At 47.2% G+C, this 27,613-nt stretch overlaps 1 pseudogene; it reads right to left on the minus strand.

Moving 5' to 3' along the window:
* The window catches only part of LOC141094182 (uncharacterized), a 64,096-nt pseudogene extending 42,676 nt beyond the window's left edge, over positions 1-21,420 (minus strand).
* Positions 21,421-27,613: the final 6,193 nt, after the last annotated feature.

The following is a 27,613-nucleotide window of genomic DNA, read 5'->3' on the forward strand; positions in this document are numbered from 1 at the left end:
GCCTTCTTTAATCCGCAGCAAATTATCTGGACCTGTTGAAGCGTGTATAACGCGAAACAGCTGTAGACTTTTTCCCTGTATATTGTTCACGCACCTAGCCCTCATGCTGACCTTGTCCAACTAATTCAATAAAGGACTATGGTTTTTTAATGGATTCCACAAGTGCTGCATTTTTCTTCATTTTTTGGCTTTATCCTGGATTTTAGTTCTGATATTATTGGGGGGGGGGGGAGAACGGTCTATCCAATGAAGAGCCAACAATTTTCTGGCTAGAATAATATTCTTGAGTTATTGCCATATGGGACTTTGAGGAATTTGGGACATTCTTTGTGACTCCGACATGTAAAGTTTAGGTGTCAAATACAGCATATTCCCCCATTGCTCCTCAGATAAGGGACCCACATCCTCCTCCCATTTTGTCTTAACTATCAAACGTAGGTCCAATAACTGCCTACAAATAAGGGATATTAGACCTATTTTATCCACCGCTGTAGGAACAGTATCTATTGTGAGATATCTATAAATCAGTATGGCTTTTATTCTAGATAGTGTACTATACACATGACGTATTTACAGATACTGATAGGGGACCCTATACGGAAGGTTTAAATTGGCCTTTATTTGTTCAAAGCTCTTGAATAGTCCATCCCTCAAGATTTGTGATACCAAACACATACCCCTATCCTCCCACTCACTAACATTTTTTGGATTCTGTAGCTCGAGTCTGGTAAGTTAGAGTTGTGCCATAAAGGAATATAGTTTCTGTACTTTCTATTCTCCAGAATATTTTTACTCCTATCACACACCTTATATATTAAATTTAGTGTAGGACAGTTTGAGTCATTTTCTCGAGAAGGTGCCATATCTATTACCGAGAATGGAAGCTTCCAGTTGGTTCCTTCCGAAAGTAGGTGCCCTGAAATTGCACAATATTTGCCTGTACCCCATCCATGAAACTATCTTAGCTCCTTTCTAGCGTTAAGCAGATCAGCGTATATATGGAGAGAAGCAAATGGGAGACTTGAGCTGCTCTCTTTTTTTCTTACCCTGGATCCATGCTTTCTAAGTATCCTGAGTATGCATTTGAGTGCTTCCAATTCAAATGGTAAGGCAGTGTCATCATGCTCATAGATCTGAAGGAATCTACAGTCTAATGAAGGTCTGAGACACAGAGTGAGTCTTTCAGCAGATTATCATTTCCGATCCAACATCTGAAGCCTTGGTGGAGTCCGGTACAGTCAGATTACAGTATACAGGAGCATGATCTGGGCATATAGCAGGTTCTGAGATGTAGGTTGCCATGTAAGCAAGTATGGCAAAGTAAGAAAAGGGCTATATAGGAGAATACTACCTATGACCCTTTACATCTGGATGTAGCATCCTCCATACATCGACCAGTTGGAGAGATCGGAGCACGTTTAACAAAGCTTTTGTTAGTGATTTATATTTCTGATTCCGACCCAGGGACGCCGGAGTCAGAAGAATCCAAAACAAAATTAGAGTCTCCTCCAATTATGATTATGCCCTCTGCAAAATATTTTAAATTGTTCAAGTATTTGCAGCATGTCTTAATTTGGTGACATTGAGAGAGATAGAAGATTGCCAAAGGCGACAATTTGGAGGAGACAGAAATGTTATCAGACACACACCTCTCCTCCGTGTCAGTGTTTCTAACATAGTCTGCGGCAGTGATTTGTGTCGGCCCATACTCAGCACCTTAGACCTCGAGACAGCATTTGTACTGTGGCTCCAAGATGAATAATATCTGCTAGTAACTGAGGTGTATGATCGCCCCTAAAGAGGGTCTCCTGAAGAGAGAGACAATGTCCGTGTAGTTTCTGCATCTGATAAAACACTGGAGCTATTTTCTCTGTAACATTCATTCATCTGACAGACAATGAGAACGTTTTCAGTTGTGCCATATCATATGGAAAAAAGGGAGAGGGAAAGGGAAAAAGGAGAGAAAGATGAAGAGCCAGGAGGGAGTGCAGATGGTAGATAGTAACGTCTACCTCTCAGCGTGTAAGACGTATAGATTATGGAGATATCCAACACAAGGAGCAGGTGGCCAGTAAGATATATGGATTCTGGGAATGTCCAGGGCATCACAGAATGTTCTCATGTGGCTTGGATCTTTGAAAATATACAGCTGGAATGTGTAGCCCGAGGAATACATCAAGCCATTTTCACAGAGGGTATTTAATGGTTTCAATATCCTTTGTTGTGTCCCACGAATGGGAACAACCTGTAATGTATATTCTCTGTGTGGAGTTTTTTCCTCCAATCAGCAAAATTCCCTGTTGTTGCTAGGTAGAATTAGACTGTGTGACGGTTGTCCCTATGTTCCTCCTGTAGTTGAGCTCTGTATTAGGTTGCTTCTCCCTTCTCAGTTTTACTCTACAGCAGCCATTACTCTAGATGCATGTGTACTGCCCTGTACAGATTACTTCTTTTAACCTACTGTTCATTGTAAACTAATACATGATTTTGGAAGAAAAGAGCATCGTTTCTCCTGGTCTTTCTACAGTTGCAGTAGCGGATGCCTGGTGGTGTTAGTACAAGTTATGCAATTTTCTAAGAAGCTGATAATTAGAACGCTTGGAATTTGCAGTCATTAGGAAGAGGCAGACAACCCTTCTTTGAGAAAGTGTCATTCAGAAATGATCTGTGAGCAATTGTATGCATTTTACATTGAAATCAAAAAGACCCAACTCAGCAGGGAGCATATCTTCGCATACTACTGCCGTGCTAGGATACAGGAATATCAGCGTCCAACTGAACTTTGAACTTCCCCTTGTGGACTGAACGTCTACTGTTGGGTTGGTGGAAGAGTTGGCATGTTGTGGCTTCCCCAATCCAAAGATGGGTTTTGTATTGGATTCATTTTTCCATTTTTTCATTCAAGGACTACGTTTTACTGCAAGTATGGACTTGATTACTCTATTATTGTTGCATTGTTTTTCCTTCTCTCTGCTCATTGCAGGTTTCATGATGTCGAGGGACAGAGTCGACTCCTTACGTTGTATAAAGACTTATGAAATCTGACGATTTCAGACGGGGAGTGTTGTGTCCCACGAATGTAATATTCGCTGTGTTGAGGCTTTTACTCCAATCAGCAAAATTCCCTGTTGTTTCTAGGTAGAACTAGACTTTGTGAAGATTGTCCCTGCTGTAGTTGAGCTCTGTATTAGCTTGCTGCTTCCTTCTTCAGTTTTTCTCTACAGCAGCTATTACTTTAGATGCATGTGTACTGCCCTGTACAGATTACTCCTTTTTACCTACTGTTCATTGTAAACTAGTACAAGATTTTGGAAGAAAACAGCATTGTTTCTCCTGGTCTTTCTACAGTTGTAGTGGTGGTCGAGTTAAAACTATCTGCGGACGCCTGGTGGTGCGAGTACGAATTATACATTTATCTAAGAAGCTGATAATAAAAACGCTTGGAATTCGCAGTCATTAGGAAGAGGCAGAAAACCCTTCTTTTAGAAAGTGTCATTCAGAAAGGATCTGTGAGCAATTGTATGCATTTTACATTGAAATCAAAAAGACCCAACCCTCTTGTTTTCCTCATAACGGGCTCATTTACATTGAAAAAATGTGTGACAGATAATGTCTATTGGACTCTCAGAATCTGAGCCATGATTGTCTAGTGTACGGTGCGTCCTATCAATCTCCAGCTCCTTATCAATAAGATCACCAAGGATATTATTGAATAATGTCCACAGTGTTTGCATAATCACTTGTGTATTGATGCTTTCAGGTATACCCCTTATCCAGATATTATTGTAATTTTCTAGGTCATCAACCATTATGAACAGACTGTTTATTTGCTAGCTGTGAAGATCAAGTGTTTGTTTCTAAGCATTTTGATGGTCCAAAACTTGAACAACATCATCCTCTAATCTCTAATACAATTCCCAACAAGAGGAAAATAGGGTATATCAATGTAAAATCCATTGATATATAAACAAAAAAATCTCAACCCCAAAATACATAAAAAAATGGACTAAGATTGTATACTCCAGATAACAAATCGCTACACCAAAAAATGGAGTTCCATACAGAGAATAAAAAAGTATCACTTTTATTATATCAAATTTTGTACATATGTAACAAACAAGTAAAAAACCCTAACAAATCTTCCTTTAATTACATAGGTCCAGGGCATGTAAAAAAAATGTATTGCACATAAGCCATAAAATTGTATTACAATCTTGACATGAAAATCCCACAAACTAATAACATATGAGAAAATTACTGTATTTTTTGGATTATAAGACGCACTTTTTTCCCGAAATTTTTTTTGGGAAAATGGGGGTGCGTCTTATAGTCAGAATATACTCACAAGTAGTGTGGCGGCAGCAGGAGTCGGGCGATTCTGTGGCGGTCCGACGCTGCGGGGTGATAATCACACTCCCATCCCAAGCTGGTGCGGCAGGATTCGGTGGTGTGCAGTGGTGTGGGGACACCGTCGACATTTTCTGAAAGCCTGGAGCCTCTGCACTTTCATTGCTGTGATGGGTGACTTCCGCGAAATTGGCTGCCAGAAGCGGCGCGTGCGCAGATTAGGATTTCGGCAACGAGATCTCGGTGCCGAGATCTCAATCTGCGCATGCGTCAACCCGGCGGCCATTTTCCCGGAGGCCACCACATTGTGGCAGTGGGGATGTGTGGGGCTCCGGGCTTTCACAAAATGTCAGCGGAGCCCCGCACCACTGAGCACCGATGAACCTGCTGCACCAGCCTGGGATGGGATTTTCCGGAAAGCCCACCGCTTCACAGCAAGGGATGTGCGGGAGCTCCGGGCTTTCAGAAAATGTCGGCGGCGGCCACCGCACCATGACCACCGCAGATCCTGTCATATCAGTCTGGGATGGGAGTCATATCATCGCCGGACCACCGAACACCCTCTGTGACCACGCTCCACCAGCGCTACCGATTTCCCCTGGTAAGCTGAATTAGGACTGTAAGCCAGACCTCTATTTGACGCATTAATTTTTTTCGCCCTATTTTCCTTCTGAAAATTTGGGGTGCGTCTTATGGTCTGGTGCGTCTTATAGTCCGAAAAATACGGTATATGTCCTCAAAAAACCGCAGGCATTAAGTTTCATATAATGGGAATTAACCCTCAATCTGTATACAGCCCAGCGTTTATTCAGAGGACAACCATATATTACCATAAAGCATGCTTATTAGTGCTTACCCATAAGTAATACTGTTGTGCCCAGGAGCCTCATGCCACCCCTTAAGGTGGCTTATGTGCAACACATTTTTTTACATGCCCTGGATCTATGTAATTAAAGGAAGATTTGTTAGTTTTTTTTTTTACTTGGTTGTTACATATGTACAAAACACCAAGGTTACTTACCGGTAGCCGGTTTTTTCGGAGCCCATGACGGCACACATGAGAGAGGGGATCCGCCCAGTCAGGACAGGAGCCCTACTGAAGATAAAAGGGGCGGTACCTCTCCCTCGCTTCAGTTGGTTTACAGAGCATGAGAGGTCCCCCTGGGTTAGTACACATGGTAAAACTATCACCACATTATATCTAACTAAAAAAAGCACCCAAACTATAGTGCACACCAAAGGAGTGAAAGAGGGGGGCAATATACAGGTGCCGTCATGGGCTCCAGAAAAACCGGCTACCGGTAAGTAACCTTGCTGTTTTCCCATCTCCCATGACGGCACACGAGACTTTTGTAGAATAAGACACCTTAGGGAGGGACCACCGCTTGCAGCACCCTTCTACCAAAGGTTAGGTCAGTAGAGGAAGACAGATCAAGTCGGTAGTGCATAAAAAAGGTGGAAGGTGAGGACCAAGTAGCGGCTTTACAAATTTGTTCAATCGATACCTCAGCCTTCTCTGCCCAGGAGGTAGCCACGGCTCTGGTGGAGTGAGCCTTGATGCCTTCTGGAACCGGAGCGCCACTTGCGGAGTAGGATAACATAATGGCCTCCCTGATCCATCTGGCAATGGTACTCTTAGCTACCCAGTGCCCTTTTCTACTACCCTGAAAGGCTACAAAAAGGGACTGATCTTTCCTCCACTGACTAGTTACTGACATACATTGTACTATGGCTCTTCTTACATCTAATGTATGGAACTTTTGCTCCCCAGGGTTTCTAGGATTGTTACAGAAAGATGGCAAGGAGATCTCCTGAGTCCTATGAAACTTTTGGACTACCTTGGGGAGATAGGCCGGGTCTGGTCTTAGAACCACTCGGTCATCCAAGATTTGTGTATATGGAGGACATATAGATAGAGCTTGTAGGTCGTTCACTCTTCGGGCTGATGTTAAGGCTACCAGTAAGACAGTTTTAAGTGTAAGTAGCTTTGGTGACAGCTCTAGTAGTGGTTCAAAGGGATCTTTGGTTGAGGCCTCTAAGACTAGGTTGAGGTCCCAGGGTGGTATCTTTGGGATAATGACCAGCCTTGACCTGCCACAGGACTTTATGAAATCGGGACACCCACCTATTGGCTGCTAAGTTGCAGTTGTATAGGGCCCCCAAAGCTGAGACTTGGACTTTGAGTGTGTTAGTGGCTAACCCCAGTTGCAGCCCCGACTAAGAATTCTAGGATAGGTCCCACTGGCGCTACATCCCCCAAGGGTTCCCCCAGGAAGTCTAGGAACTTTTTCCACGTTCTACCGTAGATTTGGGATGTTATAGGTTTCCTTCTTTTCAACAGGGTGGAGACTAACCCTGGAGAGAATCCCTGGCGACTCAGTAGCGCCCTCTCAAATTCCAGGCTGCTAGATGGCAGCCCTTCACCTGAGAGTGGACCACTGGTCCCTGGGAAAGCAGGTCTGGAATCTCCGGTAATATCCATGGATCTGTCACCGACATGAGTCTCAGAAGGGAGAACCAAGGTCTCCTCGGCCAAAAACGGTGCTATAAGAATTATTCTCGCTTGATCCTCCCTGATTTTCCTGACCACTACTGGGATCATTGTTATCGGGGGAAATGCATAGGCCAGGATGAACTTCCAGGGTATTTGTAGGGCATCTACTGCGAAGGGGTTTTCCCTTGGATTTAGTGAGCAGAACTTCCTGACCTTCCGGTTGTGTGTGGTAGCGAACAGGTCTATTTTTGGTTTGCCCCAGGCCTGAACTATTTGTTGGAAGACTTGGGGGTTTAGGGACCATTCCCCTTGTCTTAGGTACCTGCGACTCAGGAAGTCTGCCTGTATATTTTCTATCCCCTTTATGTGCAGTGCTGTGATGGATAAGAGATGTTGTTCTGCTAGCTGGAAGAGTAGATCCAATATTTGCATGAGCCCCGAGATCTCGTTCCCCCCTGGTGATTGACGTAGGCTACTACTGCCTGATTGTCCGTCATGACTCGGGTGTGGCGGCCCCGAAGTAAAGGAAGGAAATGTTTCACGGCTTTTTCTACTGCCAATAGTTCTTTTACATTTGAATCGTGATCCTTTTCTAGCGAGGACCAGGTCCCCTGTATTGAGTGGGATCTCAGGTGTGCTCCCCATCCTGTGGCACTCGCGTCTGTTGTAATGATGTCTTCAAACAGAGGCTGGACAGACATCTGACTGGGATGATTTAGCGAATCCTGCTTTGAGCAGGGGGTTGGACCAGATGGCCCAGGAGGTCCCTTCCAAGTCTACAATTCTATAATTCTATGATGTCCTCGACTGGTTTTTGCCACGGGACACCAGCTGTTAGATTCTTTTCTACAGTCCACCAGAGCAGGTAATCTCTTACAGCCACTGAGAGACATACGCGTAGTTTGACTTCTAAATGCCCTTTTAATTGTTTCTGTGCTGACAGAACTTCCCACTGTAGTTGCCTTAAGTGGTACTGCGCCCATGCTACTGCGGGTATGCATAATGTCAATGAGCCTAAAAGGGACATTGCGTTCCTCAGTGTCATATTTGGTCTTTGTATTGCTGTGCGAGCTAGGCCTCTTATCTTGGTCACTTTGCTCTCTGGTAGGAGGCAGCGTTGTTGCTCGGAGTCCAATATCAACCCTAGGAATGATTGCTCTTTTACTGGGGTTATCCTTGACTTGGGGATGTTTACTATGCATCCTAGTCCTACTAGAATTGCTATCACTTCCTTCACTTGATGTGCGCAGTGGGACTCCGACCTCCCTATTACAAGAAAGTCATCTAGGTATGGGACGATCACTATGTCCCTGGAACGAAGAAAAGACATTACTTCGGCCATCACTTTGGTGAATACTCTGGGGGCTGTAGACAGGCCAAACGGAAGGGCTGCATATTGGCAGTGTTTCACCTGCCCCTGGACATAGAGCACTACTCTCAAATATTTTTGATACTCCCGATGAAGTGGGATGTGATAGTAGGCATCTTTTAAGTCTATCACTGCCATGAGGCAATGCTGGAACAGGATCTTTGTGGCAGTGTTGATTGACTCCATTTTGAAGGAGCAATTGTCTACCCACTGATTGAGTCTCCTCAGGTTGACAATGGTTCTCCAAGAGCCATCTGGTTTTTGTATTAAGTAGAGGGGGGGGGGGGGGGGGGGAGTAGAACCCCCTTCCTTCTTCTTGCACTGGGACTTCCTGTAGGACTTGTTTTTTCACTAGTCCAAAGACTTCCGTCTCCAGGGTCAGCTGTTACTCTTGGGCTTTCCTTCTGGGTGTCATTGTGAAGGTATGCCTGGGCGGACGGATGAGTTTTATTTTTAAACCGTCCTTTATTATGTTTAGGACCCATGTACTGGGGGAGATATTTGCCCAGGCGGAAAGGAAGAGAGAAAGCCTTCCCCCTACCTCCGGCCCGATGTCATTGGGGAGATTTTTTGGAGGAAGTGGAGGACCCTTTAAACATATTGCCTGATCCTCTTCTTTCTTTAAAGTCCCAGTTTTTTTTTCCTATCTCCCGGGGGACGACCCCTGTTAAATCTCCTCCTCCAAAAGGGCTGCTTTTTAGGTTCTCCCGGAAATCGGGGAAAGCTTTTCTTCCTATCCCCCGCATGTTCCAAAATCTCTTCTAGTTTTTTTCAGAAGTGGAATTGGCCATCGCATGGAATGGAACATAACCTATGTTTTGATGGTAAATCTCCGGGACACCCTTTAAGCCACAGGGTTCGTCTTGCTGCATTTGACAGGCTTGCTGCTCTAGCAGTCAATCTTGCGGAATCTGCAGAGGAATCCGCTAGGAAAGCCGCTGCTCCGTGTACCAGTGTCAGATTAGACAGAATTTCGTCCCTACGAACTCTATCCCTGATCTGGTCTTCTATTTGTTGTAGCCAGACCACGAGGGCACGAGCGGTACAGGTACCAGCTATCGCTGGCTTTAATCCACCTGCCGAAGCTTCCCAGATATGTTTTAAGAAACCATCTGCTTTTTTTATCAAGCGGGTCTTTCAACATGCCCGAGTCCTCTAATGGTAGTGATACCTTTTTTGAGGATTTGGCTACGGCCCCATCAATTTTTGGGACTTTCCCAGGTCTCTGAATCCTTTTGTTCAAAAGGGTACCTTCTTTTTGACGTAGAAGGCAAGCCCCCTCACCTCTCAGGTTTTTTTCCATTCAGTGTCAATTAGGGCCTTTATTTTATCATTTACAGGGAAGGTATGTTTTTTTCCTTTCCTCCAATCCTCCGAACATCATATCCTCCAATGATTTAGGAGTCTTTTCCTCCTTAAGGCCCATTGTAGCCCTAATAGCTTTGACGAGCTTTTCCACATCCTCTGTTGGGAAACATGGACGGCCGCCTATATCGCTGTCCGAGGAGGATTCTGAGGACTGAGTAGAGGAAGAGGAGGTGGAGTGGGACAAGGATCTTTCCCGCCCCTTCTGCCCTGGCGAGGCCTCTGAATCAGAATCCCTTCTATGACCTCTTTTATCCTTCTTTTTAAGGGCTGCCTTTAGGGAACCTTTCACCTCATGCTGTATTAACGCCTTAAGGCTGGTTACCAAACCAGGGGTTTCCTCCTGTATAGTTTTATTTATACAGTCAGCGCAGAGGTCTTTCTGCCACTGATCTGCCAGCGGGTGTTTGCATAGGGTGCATTCTCTATTTTTGGTTTTGCTGCTGGCCTTCCTTGACCCCTAGTGATCAAACAGAGAAAAATGGAACCCCGTTACCATAAGGGTGACATTCACGTAGATCACTCACCACCGCTGTCAATCAGGGGTACCGATCTCGGAGGCTCCTCAGATGCACTCATGACGTTTCTTCTGGACGTCTCAGATTCATGCCGGTCGCGTTTACGACTGCCGCTCCCATCACTCGAGCGGCTGCTCCTGGTATGCTGGCAGCCCGGCCTGGCATCTGGCGAGAGCTCTTGCTGCTGCTGACGCTGCTGCTGACGCTGCTGCTGCTCATCTTGCCCCACTTCCATCATGAAGCCATGGGCATAAGTGCATCTTCTGTGGTCATCCCCCTTATGTAAGGGAGATCCACAGCACTCTCCGCCTCCTCCGGTTACCCCCACAGCCCCTCCCCCCCGCCATGCCGCCGGGATCTTATCTTGCCGGCCGGCGTTTTTCCCTATGGGTGCCGCCATCTTGGATCCTGGCGCCGCCTCCCAACGTTACGCGGGCACGCCCCTTCCCAGCGTGCCCTGCGTGTGACGTCAGAGGGGCGCAACCTGGAAGTGGCCGCTCCTGATGCTGCTTTCTCCGTGCTCCAGGACGCAGCAGAGGGGGAGAGGGCGGTGCGGCAGCCACGGCAGAGCCCCAGGACCCCAGGCCGTGCTGCTACTGCGCCCGCTCGGACGCTGAGCCCCCGGGGACCCGCGGACGGCGCTTCCCTCTCCCGACGCACAGCGCCCAGGACCCTGCCTGTTCTTCCACGCTGGCACGAGAGAGGGGTAGGTACGTGATCTTCTGTACACGGGTCCCTGTCAGGACAGGACACCCAACTGAAGCGAGGGAGAGGTACCGCCCCTTTTATCTTCAGTAGAGTTCCTTTCCTGACTGGGCGGATCCCCTCTCTCATGGGAGACGGGAAAATTTGATATAAAAAAAGTGATACTTTTTTTATTATTCTCTGCCTGGAACTCCATTTTTTGGTGTAGCGCTTTAATCCTCTAATCTCTGTAGCTGGTCAGTAAACTGTGACAGACTAGAAGTGAGGGAACATATTTCAGTTTTGTAAGTGGTCTCCAGCCTTTGTATATATTGCTCCATATCTTGTTTATTAGGGATAGATGCAATATGATATACAAATCAATTATGGCGTTCCCCATATCAGAATCCCCTGTGGCTTGGGAGGAGGGGAGGTAAATTCCCCTGTGAAGCAAACATTGCTCGGTATGTGGGCTTCAGTGAGAGCACAAGTAAATTTGTGGAGCTGTTTTCTTGTGAGACCGACATTAAGAAAGTAGAAATTGCAGGACTTACAGGCTTGAGCTGTCTTGCATTATGAGGGTTAAGAGTGCTTCTTTTTCCAAGCTGAGGCAGTAATGGCACCGGAGTGGGAAGATTTGAAAAGAAATGCGGGAACAAGAATCGCAACACCATGGAAGGAGAGTATAAGTGTTTTTTTTTTTTTTTAAAGAGACAAAACATGAGAAATGAGAAAGGTACAATTTTCGGTTAAAACAACAGTCTGAAGATGAAAAGGAGATTTTTGTGTACTCACCGTAAAATCTCGCCTCTAATTGGGGGGGGGGGGGGGACACAGAACCATGGGTGTTATGCTGCTGTCCTCTAGGAGGCGACACTATGCATAATCTGAAAAAGATTAACTATGGCTCCTCCTCTGCAGTATACACCCCTGGACGGCGTCAGCCTTCTCCAGTTTTGTGCAAAAGCATTAGGAGGAAGTTAACAGAAATAACATAACTATGCCTGTAATAAGGCTACCATGTACGAGCTCAAAGAACAATATGAAAACTCAACCGTAACAACGTCCCGTAAGGGCAACAGGGTGGGACCTGTGTCCCCCAATTAGAGGCTAAGAGAAAGAGATTTTACGGTGAGTACACAAAAATCTCCTTTACTCTGTCGCCACATTGGGGGACACAGAACCATGGGACGTCCTAAAGCAGTCCCAGGGTGGGAAGCAATGGACGAATATTGTGCAGACAGGTCCCTAAACTTGGGGCACTGCCACCTGCAGAACCTGTCTACCCAGGCTCACATCCGCTGAGGATTGGGTATGAACTCTGTAGTGTTTTGTAAACGTGTGTAAGCTTGTCCAAGTGTCCGTCTTACACACCTGTTGTGCCGAAGCCTGGTGCCGAATGGCCCAGGAGGCCCCTACTGCCCGCGTAGAGTGTGCCGTGATACCAGCCGCAAGAGGAGAATTGTTGAGGCGGTAAGCCTCTTGTATGGTGGACTTGATCCACCTGGCAAGTGTAGCTTTGGAAGCCTGCAAACCCTTGCGAACGCCTTCCGGAAGAAGGAAAAGGGAATCAGACTTCCGGAAGGGCGCAGTCCTAGACACGTATATACGCAATGCCCTGACGAGGTCAAGCGTATGCAGAGCTTTCTCCACTCTATGAACCGGAACAGGGCAAAGGGATGGCAGTGAAATTTCCTCATTGAGGTGGAAGTTTGACACAACCTTCGGAAGGAAGGATGGGACTGTACGGAGTACCACCTTGTCCTGGTGAAAGGCTAGGAAGGGCTGTCTGCAGGAGAGTGCTGACAATTCAGACACCCTGCGAAGCGAGGTGACTGCCACCAGAAAAACCACCTTCTGTGATAGAATGCGGAGTGGGACTTCCTTAAGGGGTTCAAAAGGTGGTGCCTGCAATGCTGTCAGGACCAGGTTGAGGTCCCACGTTTCTAGTGGACGTCTGTAGGGGGAACCAATCGGGAAACCCCTTAGAGAAAGGTCCTAACTTGCGGTTTGTTAGTGATGCGCCTCTGAAAAAGCACAGAGCGCTGACACCTGGCTCTTAAGCGAGCCCAGGGTTAGCCTGGCGTCCAGGCCCGATTGGAGAAAGCCAAGGACTTTTGGGAGGGAATAAGGGAGTGGAATCTGGCCGCGAGATTTGCACCAGGTGAAGAAAGCTCTCCAGGTATGGTAATAAATCTTGGCGGAGGCTGGCTTCCGTGCCCTGATCATAGTTCTAATGACGTCCGTTGAGAGTCCTGCCTGGGTTAGAACCCAGGTCTCAAGGGCCACGCTGTCAAATTGAGAGCCCCTGAGTTCTGGTGGTAGAACGGGCCTTGTGACAGAAGATCGGGACGGTCGGGGAGACACCACGGGACGTCTGCTGTATGTTGTACGACGTCGGCGTACCATGTACGTCTGGGCCAGTCTGGCGCGATCAGGATGATTGGAACTCCCTCGTGTTTGATTTTCCTCACGACTCTGGATATCAGGGGGAGAGGTGGAAAGATGTACAGAAGCTGGAACTGGGTCTAGTCCTGAACCAGTGCATCTGCTGCGAGCAACCACGGATCGCGAGTCCTGGCCATGAAGTTGGAGACCTTGGCATTGAGATGGGATGCCATTAGGTCCAAGTCCGGGGTCCCCCAGCGATGGCAGATCTGTCGAAAGATTTCGGGATGGAGAGACCACTCTCCCGAGTCCATTCCTTGTCTGCTTAGGAAGTCGGCTTCCCAGTTGTCCACACCCGGAATGTGGACCGCAGAGAGTACTGACCCCGTGTCTTCCACCCAATGGAGGATATGTGCCACTTCTCTCATCGCCTGGGTACTGCGGGTCCTGCCTTGGTGGTTTACATATGCCACTGCAGTGGCATTGTCCGACTGTACTCTAATATTAGAGGCTGCCAGTAAGTGACGAAAGGCTCTCAATGCCAGGAAGATGGCCCGAATTTCCAAGATGTTGATGGGCATGTTCGCTTCCACTGGTGACCACTTGCCCTGTGCCTTGTGATGTAAGTGCACCGCACCCCAACCTGTCAGGCCCGCGTCGGTGGTCAGGACCTTCCATTGACCTGAGAGAAAGGATTTTCCCATTGCCAGTGAGGTTGGCTTGAGCCACCAGTGCAGGGACCTCCTGGTTGCCGATGTTAGCCGGAACTCCCTGTCGAGGAAGAAAGGATTCCTGTCCCAGGACTTGAGGATGGCTAGTTGAAGAGGCCAGAGGTGAAACTGGGCAAATGGTACCGCCTCCATTGCTGCTGCCATCCTGCCGAGGACTCTCATGGCAAACCGGAGAGATCGGGGGGGATTGCAGAGGAGTATGCGAACTCCTAGACGGAGAGCCAGTGCCTTGTCTCTGGGAAGGAGCACCAGACCCCTGGAGGTGTCGAATAGCATCCCCAGGAAGGTCAGAGACTGACTCGGGGTAGTCGATGACTTTTGCAAGTTGACTAACCAGCCCAGGCGACTTAGAGTGTCGATTGTGATTGAGACGCTGACCTCGCAGTCCTTGAAGGTGGAAGCCTTGATGAGAAAGTCATCCAGGTATGGAACGACTACTATGCCTCTGGAGTGTAGAACGTCCATGGTGGCAGCCATGACCTTGGTAAATGTTCTGGGAGCCGTGGCGAGTCCGAACGGGAGAGCCACGAACTGGTAGTGGTCCTGGTCGACTGCGAACCTGAGAAATCTCTGATGGGCGGGAGCAATCGGTATTTGCAGGTATGCGTCCTGTATGTGTATGGAGGCGAGATATTGTCCTTGCTCCATGGACGCAATGATGGACCGAAGAGACTCCATGCGAAAGTGACGAACTCGTACATACTTGTTGAGTTGTTTTAGGTCTAGTATGGGCCAGACGCTGCCTCCTTTCTTGGGGACTACGAATAGATTGGAGTAGAACCCTCGGAAATGTTCGGCCACGGGAACCGGTACTACGACTCCTGCTTGAGGGAGAGAGGAAACCGCTTGGTGGAAAGCACAAGCCTTTTCTGGCGGTTTTGGTGGAACAGAGAGGAAGAACCGGTTCGGTGGACTGGAAGTGAACTCTATCTTGTATCCGGATGACACTATTTCCCTGACCCACCTGTCTTCTGTAATATGCAGCCAGACTTGCTAAAAGAGTAGAAGTCGTCCGCCTACGGGTGGGGTGTCTTCCGGAGTTCGTGAGTCATGATGAGGAGAAATTCTGAGGTTTTCCTCCTTTGGGCTTCACCTGGCCTGTTTTCGACTGCCAGTTACTGTCTGGCCTCTTCGCTGCCCGTGGGTTGACCCTGCGTGGAGAGCGGTTACGATTCAGTGCTGGACGCGAGGCGGACCAGCCTGAAGAATTCCGAAAGGATCGGAATCGTGTTTGGTTACGCCGTTTGAACGTGCGTTTAGGTTTTAGTTGAGGGAGAGAGGTACTCTTACCCCCAATGGCTTTGGATATCATTGTGTCCAACTTTTCACCAAAAAGCCGTCCACTGAGATACGGGAGATGCGTGAGGGACTTCTTTGAGGCCGCATCCGCTTTCCATTCCCGCAGCCAGAGGATACGCCGAATCGTGATGGCGTTTGATGCTATCCCCGCTACACCTCTTGCCGAATCCAGGGCTGCATGAAGCATGTAATCTGCTACCACTGCTATTTGAACCGCTTGGTCCGACAGCTCAGGGTTTGAAGCTTGGTGGCCAGTTTGCAATTTTTTGGCCCAAGCCAGAATGGCCTTAGCCGCCCATATTGAAGCGAACGCGGGAGCCAGGGAGGCCCCTGCAGCTTCGAAAATTGAACGAGCCATGCGTTCTACTTGCCGGTCTGCAGCGTCCCTGAGGGTTGAGCTATCTGGCAGTGATAGGAGGGTCTGTGCTGCTAGTCTAGAGACTGGGAGGTCCACTTCGGGTGGACCTGTCCACTCCTTGGTGTCCTTTTGTGGGAAGGGGTACCTAGCCTCCAAATATTTGCGATTGGTGAATTTCTTCTCAGGCTGCGAAAACTGCTTAGTAAGGATCGCCTGAAATTCCGGGTGGTTAGAGAAGACCTTAGGTGGTTTCAGAACACCTTCAAAGCAAATCTTGTGTTCTGGGGCTTCCGGGGTTGGATCGGAAATGTCCAGCACCCGATGGATGGAAGAGATTATGTCCTCAACTAGCGCTGTATTGCTAGGGGGACAAGGGACCTGAGACCGCTCCGTTTCGTTGTTGGAGTCACAGATGCCTTCCGAATCCTGCGTATCGCCGAGGCGTTCCTTGGTGGGCGAGCTGGGGCGAAGGCCTTCTGTCGTCAGGGATCGCTATGGAGATCTGCGTTGTCTGTCTCTGGTAGGGGACGGTCTAGGTGACCTGGAACTACGATGTCTCTCCCTAGAGGGGGATGACCGTGTGCTATGGGATGACGCAGAGGAACGCGACGTGTGGGCGTGCTTACGTCTGGGAGAGCCAGAAACGGCCTGTCCCTGAGTGAAGCTGTCCCTTTGCTGGGTAACGCTCATAGCCGAGACATGACCCTGCAGAGCCTGGAGCTATGTGGAGGTTAGGTTATCTATGGAGTGCGTCATAGACTGCGACATCTGGGTAGCCCATTCCGGTGTGGTAGCAGCCGCTGAAGCATTGGTAGGAGCCTCTTGGGGTTCTGACCCAGTATTCTGGATACAGTCCCGACAGTGCGGGTACGTGCTGCCACTGGGGAGAGTGGTTTTGCAGGCTATGCAGAATGCATAAAAGCAGTCCTGCCTGGTTCTCTTGGACCTTGAGCCCGGCATAGTGCACGGAGTGTGGAAGGGCTGGCTATGAGAGGGACCTACAGGGGTGGCTATGCAGGGAAAAAAAACCTATAAGAGAGCCTTATAGGGAATCCGGATTCACAGCCGAGTAAAAAACCCGAGCTGTGATCTTACCCCACCAGCGTTCCCCTAGATCCAGTGCCGAAGATCCACAGTCCTGTGCCCCCCGGAGACTGGCTGGCGTGGTGCTGCTGATGCCTGCAGAGGAAATGGCTGCCGAGAGGATGAGGAGGGAGAAGGGGGCGGAGAGCTGAGAAAGAGCACGCAGAGATGTGTAAAAACGCACCGTCTCAATCCGCCCCTTCTATGACACTGTAGAGTGTCATATTTGTCACCAGGGGGGCGGACCGGGGGGCGGAGAGGAGGCGGCGACCTCAGCTAGGCCGAAGCCGCGGCCTAAATTAGTTACCGATGCCCAGAAAGGGCTCCAGGCCGGCGCGGAAGTCCGGGAGGGGGTCAGATCTGAACCGGACCCCCCCGGATTGAAAGGCAGGATAGCGGTGGGGCCACCATTGGAAGCGGGGCCCTGTGAGGGGTCCCCCTGAGACGCCATGGAGCTGGTGCTGCCGCAGAGACAGGGGCGCAGGGAGCCATGTGTCTGTATGTGCCATGCCTGCCCGCACTCTCCCCCGGCCCCGACAGGATCCCGCAGCTGGGCTGGGGTCCCTGGATACTGTGAGCTGCAGATTGCCGTGGTACAGACCATACCTGAGGCGTCTCAACCTAATTCCCCCAGAGGGGGGCTTCTTCCTCGCCTCGACCTCAACCCAAGACCAAAAGGAATTGGGGAAGGAGGGGGGGTCTCGACTTCGAACCAGGACTGGGGAAGGAGCGACATGGGGAACAGTCATCTCAACTTCAACCGGGCACCCCATAACTGGGGGCCGAGGAAGGAGCCACGCCGGGAGTCTCACAGGAGACCCACTTTTCTTCATCTGTCATCCGGAAAAAAAACGGAGTGAAAAAGAGAAAAAAATTCTTTAGGTGTGCCTCCTATGCGACACTAAGCAAAAACTGGAGAAGGCGGACGCCGTCCAGGGGTGTATACTGCAGAGGAGGAGCCATAGTTAATCTTTTTCAGATTATGCATAGTGTCGCCTCCTAGTGGACAGCAGCATAACACCCATGGTTCTGTGTCCCCCAATGAGGCGACAGAGTAAAAAGCTTCTCCCCTGTGTGAGTTCTATGGTGGCTATCAAGATGTGTATTCTGGTTAAAACATTTCCCACATTCTGAACATGAAAAAGGCTACTCCCCTGTGTGGGTTCTATGGTGGCTATCAAGACCTGCTTTACTGTTAAAACACTTCTCACATTCTGAACAGGAAAATGGCTTTTCCCCTGTGTGAGTTCTCTGATGTGTGATAAGATTTGATTTATGGTTAAAACATTTTCCACATTCGGAACATGAAAATGGCTTCTCACTTGTGTGATTTCTCTGGTGTGTCACAAGATGTGATTTCTGGTTAAAACATTTCCCACATTCTGAACAGGAAAAAGGCTTCTCCCCTGTGTGGGTTCTATGGTGGTTATCAAGACATGCTTTAATGTTAAAACATTTCCCACATTCTGAACAGGAAAATGGCTTTTCCCCTGTGTGAGTTCTCTGATGTGTGATAAGATTTGATTTATGGTTAAAACATTTCCCACATTCGGAACATGAAAAAGGCTTCTCCTCAGTGTGAGTTCTATGATGTGTGATAAGATTTGATTTCTGGTTAAAACATTTTCCACATTCTGAACATGAAAATGGCTTCTCACTTGTGTGATTTCTCTGATGTGTGATAAGACTTGATTTCTGTTTAAAACATTTTCCACATACTGAACAGGAAAATAGCTTCTCCCCTGTGTGACTTTTCTGATGTGTGATAAGATTTGATATCTGGTTAAAACGTTTTCCACATTCTGAACATGAAAAAGGCTTCTCCCCTGTGTGAGTTTTATGGTGCCTATCAAGATGTGCTTTCCTGTTAAAACATTTCCCACATTCTGAACATGAAAATGGCTTCTCCCCTGTGTGAGTTTTCTGATGTGTGAGAAGATTTGATTTCTGGTTAAAACATTTCCCACATTCTGAACATGAAAATGGCTTCTCACTTCTGTGATTTCTCTGATGTGTGATAAGACTTGACTTCTGTTTAAAGCATTTTCCACATTCTGAACTGGAAAACGGCTTCTCCCCTGTGTGTGTCCTCTGATGTGTAACAAGGTGTGATTTCTGGTTAAAACTTTTCCCACACTTTGAACAAGAAAATCTTTTCTCCGCTGTGTGAATTTTTTGATATTTAAGAGACTTTGTGAGGGGAAAACTATTTACATATTCAGAGCGTGAAAATGGCTTCTTAGCTTTATCAGTTTGTTTTTTAATGCTTATTTTGTGATCTTCATTTTCCTCAGGGGTCGGTAATGAATCAGAAGACAGGACCTGTTTCAAAGGATCCGATGGTAGATCTTTGCTGTGTAGGGATGATGGTATATCTGGAGTAATGGCATTCACTTCAATTGTATCCTGTGTAATCTCAAGACTATCCGATTTAACAATTGAAGATGTCAGCTGTCCCCCTGATCTCTTGGTACAGTCATCTGCCAAGAATAAAACCAATTATTATTTTTGAATAAAATCCTTGAAATGTATATTTTTTAACATGTCTACTTAATCTATCTTTAAAAATGCAAGTTATGATAAAACAAAAGTTTAATTATTCACCAAGACAATGACATTTCACAGTCTGATAGAAAACCTCATAGCATGAACCAGTAGAGCGTGGTGTTCAACTGTTTGCTCATTCTGCCTCCCAAACGTAGGTGAAAATAACAATAAAAACTTATACCCATCTCACAAAAAACAAGCCCCACTCAGGTACATCATCTGCCAGAGGAAATACAGAGGTTTACACATTATTAGTGGCTCAAAGGCTCTTGAAAAGCAACATGACTTCCATAAACCAAACCAATTCAGCAATATCCGCTCTCGCAAAATGAAATCTTTCCCTCACTTCTGAGCCTTGCAGTCTGCCCAAACCACATTCAACATTCATGTATTTGGCTTTTAGAGACCCATCTTAATATTTTTCTTCAAGTGATTTTCTAGCTTGTCAGGATATTCTACGTATGCCGTCATTTGGCTTTTTAGTTTACAGACTTGGGCAGGTAATGATCAGCGTCTTCTGATCCCAGGTCGTAATTGGATCCTCCAGGTTTTAACTTCTATAGAAAAGGGCTTTCAATGTCATTTGAACTGTTTTGGGTGGAGGAGAATGTTGTGGTCTAGCCGCAAAATGCTGATCTCACGATTGTGATATGGCCGGACTACACCACCGATAAAGCAGCCACAGCTAGTGACTGAGAAGAATCTCTGACTTCTCTATATTTAGTGGTTACTACTCACCTGACCGGTTATATGTAGTAATCTCCTCTTTACACCGCTCATCACCCCTCACATATGTCTCTGTAGTGTTAATATGGGTCAGATCTTCACCCTGAAACAAATATTGTAAAAGTCTTAGACAGATGGAGAAGTCCCATCTATGATCAGCTCTAATCCTGCCATATCCACCGTTCTCATTATACAAGTATAAAACATGAGAAAATGGAGAAAAATCTGACCAAAATGCAGGGATCACTGCAAAATTACAAATTTTATTGGTAACAAAAATACAACATCCACGTAACAACATGGATGTTGTCTTTTTGTTACCAATAAAATTTGTAATTTTGCAGTGATCCCTGCATTTTGGTCAGTAGCTTTTTCTCCATTTTCTCAGTTTGTGTTTATACTGACTGCTGGTTGATCCGCATATCTTATTTCAGTAGTGCCCTCCTGAGTTTTTACATATATACAAGTATAAAACATATAATACTGGTGGATAAAACAAGACTGAGCACAAGACCTTCACAGCCGTCTACACATCATAGGGGAGATCTCATGACACCTTCTCTCCATCTACCTGATGATTCTCATAAACACTGGGATCTTCTTGTTTATAGTCCTGTGGTGGAGGAGGATGGGGACATCTTTGTGGTGTTGTCCTCTTACTGGATAGATCTGGAGGAAACACATACAGGGACTGAATTCATTCTTTACATACAGATAATTATAGGCCGTGTGTATTTAGTCCTGTCTATTACCTGGTGATGTGAGGGGCTGGGGAACCTCCATCATGACATTCGTGTACAGATCTCTGTGTCCTTCTAAATACTCCCACTCCTCCATGGAGAAATAGACAGCGACATCCTGACACCTTATAGGAACCTGACACATACAATGATACTGTCATGCCCCGATCCCTCCATAGCGTTACTGTGTAATGTCCCAACATTCCCCTTAGTGTCACCTCTCCAGTCAGCAGCTCAATCATCTTGTAGATGAGTTCTAGGATCTTCTGGTCATTGATGTCCTCATGTATCAGGGGGTGAGGTGGAGGACCCGTGATTGGGCTCAGGGGTCTTCCGCATCCCTCAGACACAGGGTCCTGACAGCGCTCACTAGGGGTCTTCTTCACCACTGTGTAATCCTGGTTATGGAGAGACACATTAATAAATCTCACTACAGACATTTCCAGAGTCCTCACATCTCCAGTTCTGTCCATCTGTTATTCCCATAGATAAGAATGATGTAATGTGACGTCATCAGGATCTCTCACCTCTCCAGTAAGCCGGAAGAGGATCTCTAGGGTGAGGTGTAATATCCTCTCCGCCATCTTGTCTCTGTCCAAATCCATTCTTGTTGATTAATTCAGAAAACTGCTCTTACAAGATCTTCACTGAGAGGAACCGATATTGTAGAGACCTGAATGAGAAGAAGATGAGCCGATGTAACATCATAAAAATCCTGTGTAATAATACAATTACTGGAGATAATAAGGGAAACATATGAGATTTATTATTTTACAGTATTTAGTTTCCTTCTTTACATCTACTAATAAAACCTATATACAGTCATATGTAAAAGTTTAGGCACCCCTATTAATGTTAACCTTTTTTCTTTATAACAATTTTGTTTTTTGCAACAGGTATTTCAGTTTCATATATCTAATAACTGATGGACTCAGTTATATTTCTGGATTCAAATGAGGTTTATTGTACTAACAGAAAATGTGCAATCTGCATTTAAACAAAATTTGACCGGTGCAAAAGTATGGGCACCCTTATCATTTTCTTGATTTGAACACTCCTAACTACTTTTTACTGACTTCCTGAAGCACTAAATTGGTTTTGTAACCTCATTGAGCTTTGATCTTCATAGCCAGGTGTATCAAATCATGAGAAAAGGTATTTAAGGTGGCCACTTGCAAGTAGTTCTCCTATTTGATTCTCCTATGAAGAGTGGCATCATGGGCTCCTCAAAACAACTCTCAAATGATCTGAAAACAAAGATTATTCAACATAGCTTTTCAGGGGAAGGATACATAAAGTTGTCTCAGAGATTTAACCTGTCAGTTTCCACTGTGAGGAACATAGTAAGGAAATGGAAGAACACAGGTACAGTTCTTGTTAAGCCCAGAAGTGGCAGGCCAAGAAAAATATCAGAAAGGCAGAGAAGAAGAATGGTGAGAACAGTCAAGGACAATCCACAGACCACCTCCAAAGACCTGCAGCATCATCTTGCTGCAGATGGTGTCACTGTGCATCGGTCAACAATACAGCGCACTTTGCACAAGGAGAAGCTGTATGGGAGAGTGATGCGACAGAAGCCGTTTCTGCAAGCACGCCACAAACAGAGTCGCCTGAGGTATGCAAAAGCACATTTGGACAAGCCAGTTACATTTTGGAAGAAGGTCCTGTGGACTGATGAAACAAAGATTGAGTTGTTTGGTCATACAAAAAGGCGTTATGCATGAGCTGTATTGTTGACCGATGCCCAGTGACACCATCTGCAGCAAGATGATGCTGCAGGTCTTTGGAGGTGGTCTGTGGATTGTCCTTGACTGTTCTCACCATTCTTCTTCTCTGCCTTTCTGATATTTTTCTTGGCCTGCCACTTCTGGGCTTAACAAGAACTGTACCTGTGTTCTTCCATTTCCTTACTATGTTCCTCACAGTGGAAACTGACAGGTTAAATCTCTGAGACAACTTTTTGTATCCTTCCCCTGAAAAGCTATGTTGAATAATCTTTGTTTCCAGATAATTTGAGAGTTGTTTTGAGGAGCCCATGATGCCACTCTTCATAGGAGAATCAAATAGGAGAACTACTTGCAAGTGGCCACCTTAAATACCTTTTCTCATGATTTGATACACCTGGCTGTGAAGATCAAAGCTCAATGAGGTTACAAAACCAATTTAGTGCTTCAGGAAGTCAGTAAAAAGTAGTTAGGAGTGTTCAAATCAAGAAAATGATAAGGGTGCCCATACTTTTGCACCGGTCAAATTTTGTTTAAATGCAGATTGCACATTTTCTGTTAGTACAAGAAACCTCATTTGAATCCAGAAATATAACTGTGTCCATCAGTTATTAGATATATAAAACTGAAATAGCTGTTGCAAAAACCAAAATTGTTATAAAGAAAAAAGGTTAACATTAATAGGGGTGCCCAAACTTTTACATATGACTGTATTTAGTCCACAGACAACAAGCAGTTTCTTCCTCGGAGTCGGCAGCTGAATACGTTCCTCATAGACTCATCTTCCATAACGCTAATTCTCGTCTCATTTCCCGACACTGGAATCGGCATTAGCAATACTGCAGGAGATATTCATTACACGTGACAGGAGAAATAACTACTTCATGATGAGGACGACATCTTCATCTTCTACTACGGCTCTAGGAACAGATTTGGCCAGAGTCCATCACTGACTCCATCCCCACCGGCCGTCTATATGAAGGTTTCCCGACAATACTGTGTGTGGAGGCCTCGTACTATGAGAGTGATACATGTTTCCTTGGCTCCTGTCTTTCATAGATGGGTCGTTTTCATCTATGTGAATCTTAAAAGGAGAAGACACAAAACCCCTAAATATAACATTTTATAACAAACCCACAATTTGTGACTCCTCAGGGTAAATCGCTCTCTCACCATTGGATTAGAGCTGATAATATGAAGCTAAAGAGACTAAACAGACTTTCTGTCACCTCCATAAAGGGGCACTTTCCCGTGTTTGTCACAACTGTCCGAGGTTTATTAGAGGTGATAGTTCCCCCCAATTAGAAGGGACACCTGTGGATATTGGAGTCTTTACCTGCTACAGTTCTGATGTGGAGCCTCCAGCACCGACCTCCACCCGCAGAGCCACACTCCACATAGAGAATAATGGAGCCTCCAGCACCGACCTCCACCCGCAGAGCCGCACTCCACATAGAGAATAATGGAGCCTCCAGCACCGACCTCCACCCGCAGAGCCGCACCCCACATAGAGAATAATGGAGCCTCCAGCACCGACCTCCACCCGCAGAACCGCACTCCACATAGAGAATAATGGAGCCTCCAGCACTTACCTCCACCCGCAGAGCCGCACTCCACATAGAGAATAATGGAGCCTCCAGCACTTACCTCCACCCGCAGAGCCACACTCCACATAGAGAATAATGGAGCCTCCAGCACCGACCTCCACCCGCAGAGCCACACTCCACATAGAGAATAATGGAGCCTCCAGCACCGACCTCCACCCGCAGAGCCGCACTCCACATAGAGAATAATGGAGCCTCCAGCACCGACCTCCACCCGCAGAGCCGCACCCCACATAGAGAATAATGGAGCCTCCAGCACCGACCTCCACCCGCAGAGCCGCACTCCACATAGAGAATAATGGAGCCTCCAGCACCGACCTCCACCCGCAGAGCCGCACTCCACATAGAGAATAATGGAGCCTCCAGCACTTACCTCCACCCGCAGAGCCGCACTCCACATAGAGAATAATGGAGCCTCCAGCACTTACCTCCACCCGCAGAGCCGCACTCCACATAGAGAATAATGGAGCCTCCAGCACCGACCTCCACCCGCAGAGCCGCACTCCACATAGAGAATAATGGAGCCTCCAGCACCGACCTCCACCCGCAGAGCCGCACTCCACATAGAGAATAATGGAGCCTCCAGCACCGACCTCCACCCGCAGAGCCGCACTCCACATAGAGAATAATGGAGCCTCCAGCACCGACCTCCACCCGCAGAGCCGCACTCCACATAGAGAATAATGGAGCCTCCAGCACCTACCTCCACCCGCAGAGCCGCACTCCACATAGAGAATAATGGAGCCTCCAGCACCGACCTCCACCCGCAGAGCCGCACTCCACATAGAGAATAATGGAGCCTCCAGCACCTACCTCCACCCGCACTCCACATAGAGAATAATGGAGCCTCCAGCACCGACCTCCACCCGCAGAGCCGCACTCCACATAGAGAATAATGGAGCCTCCAGCACTGACCTCCACCCGCAGAGCCACACTCCACATAGAGAATAATGGAGCCTCCAGCACCGACCTCCACCCGCAGAGCCGCACTCCACAGAGAATAATGGAGCCTCCGGCACTGACCTCCACCCGCAGAGCCGCACTCCACAGAGAATAATGGAGCCTCCAGCACCTACCTCCACCCGCAGAGCCGCACTCCACATAGAGAATAATGGAGCCTCCAGCACCGACCTCCACCCACAGAGCCGCACTCCACATAGAGAATAATGGAGCCTCCAGCACCGACCTCCACCCGCAGAGCCGCACTCCACATAGAGAATAATGGAGCCTCCAGCACCGACCTCCACCCACACTCCACATAGAGAATAATGGAGCCTCCAGCACTTACCTCCACCCGCAGAGCCGCACTCCACATAGAGAATAATGGAGCCTCCAGCACCGACCTCCACCCGCAGAGCCGCACTCCACATAGAGAATAATGGAGACTCCAGCACCAACCTCCACCCGCAGAGCCGCACTCCACATAGAGAATAATGGAGCCTCCAGCACCGACCTCCACCCGCAGAGCCGCACTCTACATAGAGAATAATGGAGCCTCCAGCACCGACCTCCACCCGCAGAGCCGCACTCCACATATATGGCTGCTCTGTGCGCACAGGACCTGTGATGAGGTCACAGGAGGGGAGGAGTCAGGGGTCACATGATCAGGGCCTCAGTGTGTGCAGGACTCTGCTGTGCTGGTTATCATGGTGCTGGATGAGGGAAGTTTATGAGTATGTGCACAGGTTGCAGACTTGTCTGCGGAATTTTCTGCACAGAATCTGCGTCTCTTGGCAGAAAACGAAGGTAAAAATCCACACGTTTTTGAAAGCTAAATAAACATCTATTATTTAACAAAAAAAAAAGAGTTGTCATCTAATTTCCTTGTCCAACCTCTTATTTTATATACTCCATTGAAGAATAATGTTTACACACACAGATAGATATGGGATAGATATATCTATAGATATAAAAAATCTGCATTTGGTCGGGGTCACACTTGCGAGAAACTCGCACGAGTCTCGTACCTCAGTACCCGGCACTGCCGCCGGCACTTGGACCGGAGGGTTCTGCTGCATAGAAATACATACAGCTGCACACTCCGGTCCCGAGTGCCGGCGGCAGTACCGGGTACTGAGGTACGAGACTCGTGCGAGTTTCTCGCAAGTGTGACCCCGGCCTAACGCAATATCATTTTAATTTAATCTTTTTTTAACACCAGCTACGAGCCGCCCCAGAAATGGCGCATCTCTAAGATGCGCCAATTCCGGCACTTAGCCGCTCTCTTCCCATTGCAGTGTAGCGGTGGCATATGGTGTAATAAGGGGTTAATGTCACCTCTGATTGTAAGGTGACATTAAGCCCGGTTAATAATGGAAAGGCACCAATAAGATGCCTATCCATTACTAATCCTATAGCTATTAATGGGTTAAAAAAAAGACACCCAGAAAAAGTATTTTATTTAAATAAAACACTACACAGTTTTTCATAATTTTTACTCCACATCTAATTCCCCGAAGCCATCGATCTCCTGTAAAAAATTTAAAATAATAAACAAACACAAATACTCCCTGTCCAATGTAATCCCATTAATAACGATTGTCCCACAATGATCTCCACTATAAAGCTGTCCACTATCAGCAGATGTGACCTCTCTATATGGCCTCCAATGACACATTAACTGGAGATAACCCTCCGGCAGTGTGTCATCGGAGTTAAGCCTCTCGCTTTACGGCACTACAGCGTGAGAAAATTCTCACGCTATAGTGCCACAAAGTGACAGGATGAACTCAGGTAACCTGTTGGCGGCGGAGTGATACAATGTGGAGGATTATCTCCGTCATTGTATCACCGGAGCCCCTGGAGAGCGGTAGCATCAGCTGATGTGACAGCTCTCCACGGGAGAACGTTGTGGGGCAATCGTTATTAATTGAATTACGTCGGACACGGAATATATTGTTGGTTTTTCATTTTAATTTTATTTGCAGATGATCAATGGCTTCGGGTATTAGATATATATGGTAAGTATGTACTATATGTTTACTGTATGTGTGTTTTTTTTAACATTCCACATATTAGCAGGATGATGGGGCAACTAATTTCCCATCATTGGCTAATGTGTCAATCACTGTCACTGTAGCAGGCATCGCTGGATGGGACAAGTAGTCCCACCGGACGATGCCTGCCTGCACAAAGCCCCGCAGACCCACACACACAGATTCACACTGACACCGGCACCCACACTACATGCAGACCACCGCACACATAGACGCACGGAATCACCACCCACACACTTCCCTCCTCCCGATCTGCAGCATTTCTCGCACCCACATCCGCAGCAAATCTGCAGATCTTTTTTACACCTGCGGTTTTGATGCGGATGTGCCTGACTCAATGTGTGCAGAAATGCTGCAAATGCGCAAAAAGAATTGACATGCTGCGGAAAAAATAACGCTGCAAATCTGCGCTGATTTTTTCGCAGCGTGTGCACAACAAATCTCCATTTCCCATAGATTAACATTGGCTGTGGATTTGATGCGAATCCATGAGGCCAAAAATGCTGCAGATCCACATCTAAATCTACAACGTGTGCACACAGCCTAAGTCTCCTCCTCCACTCCTCCCGGCCCCCAGTCAGGCAGGAAGAAGTTAAGCAAACAGCAGGGAAAGAAAAAAAAATCTGGCTCAGCTCCCAGT

The sequence above is a fragment of the Dendrobates tinctorius genome, unplaced genomic scaffold (assembly GCF_039654945.1).
Source record: "Dendrobates tinctorius isolate UK_male_01 unplaced genomic scaffold, ASM3965494v1 ptg000063l, whole genome shotgun sequence".
NCBI classification, from domain to species: Eukaryota; Metazoa; Chordata; class Amphibia; order Anura; family Dendrobatidae; genus Dendrobates; species Dendrobates tinctorius.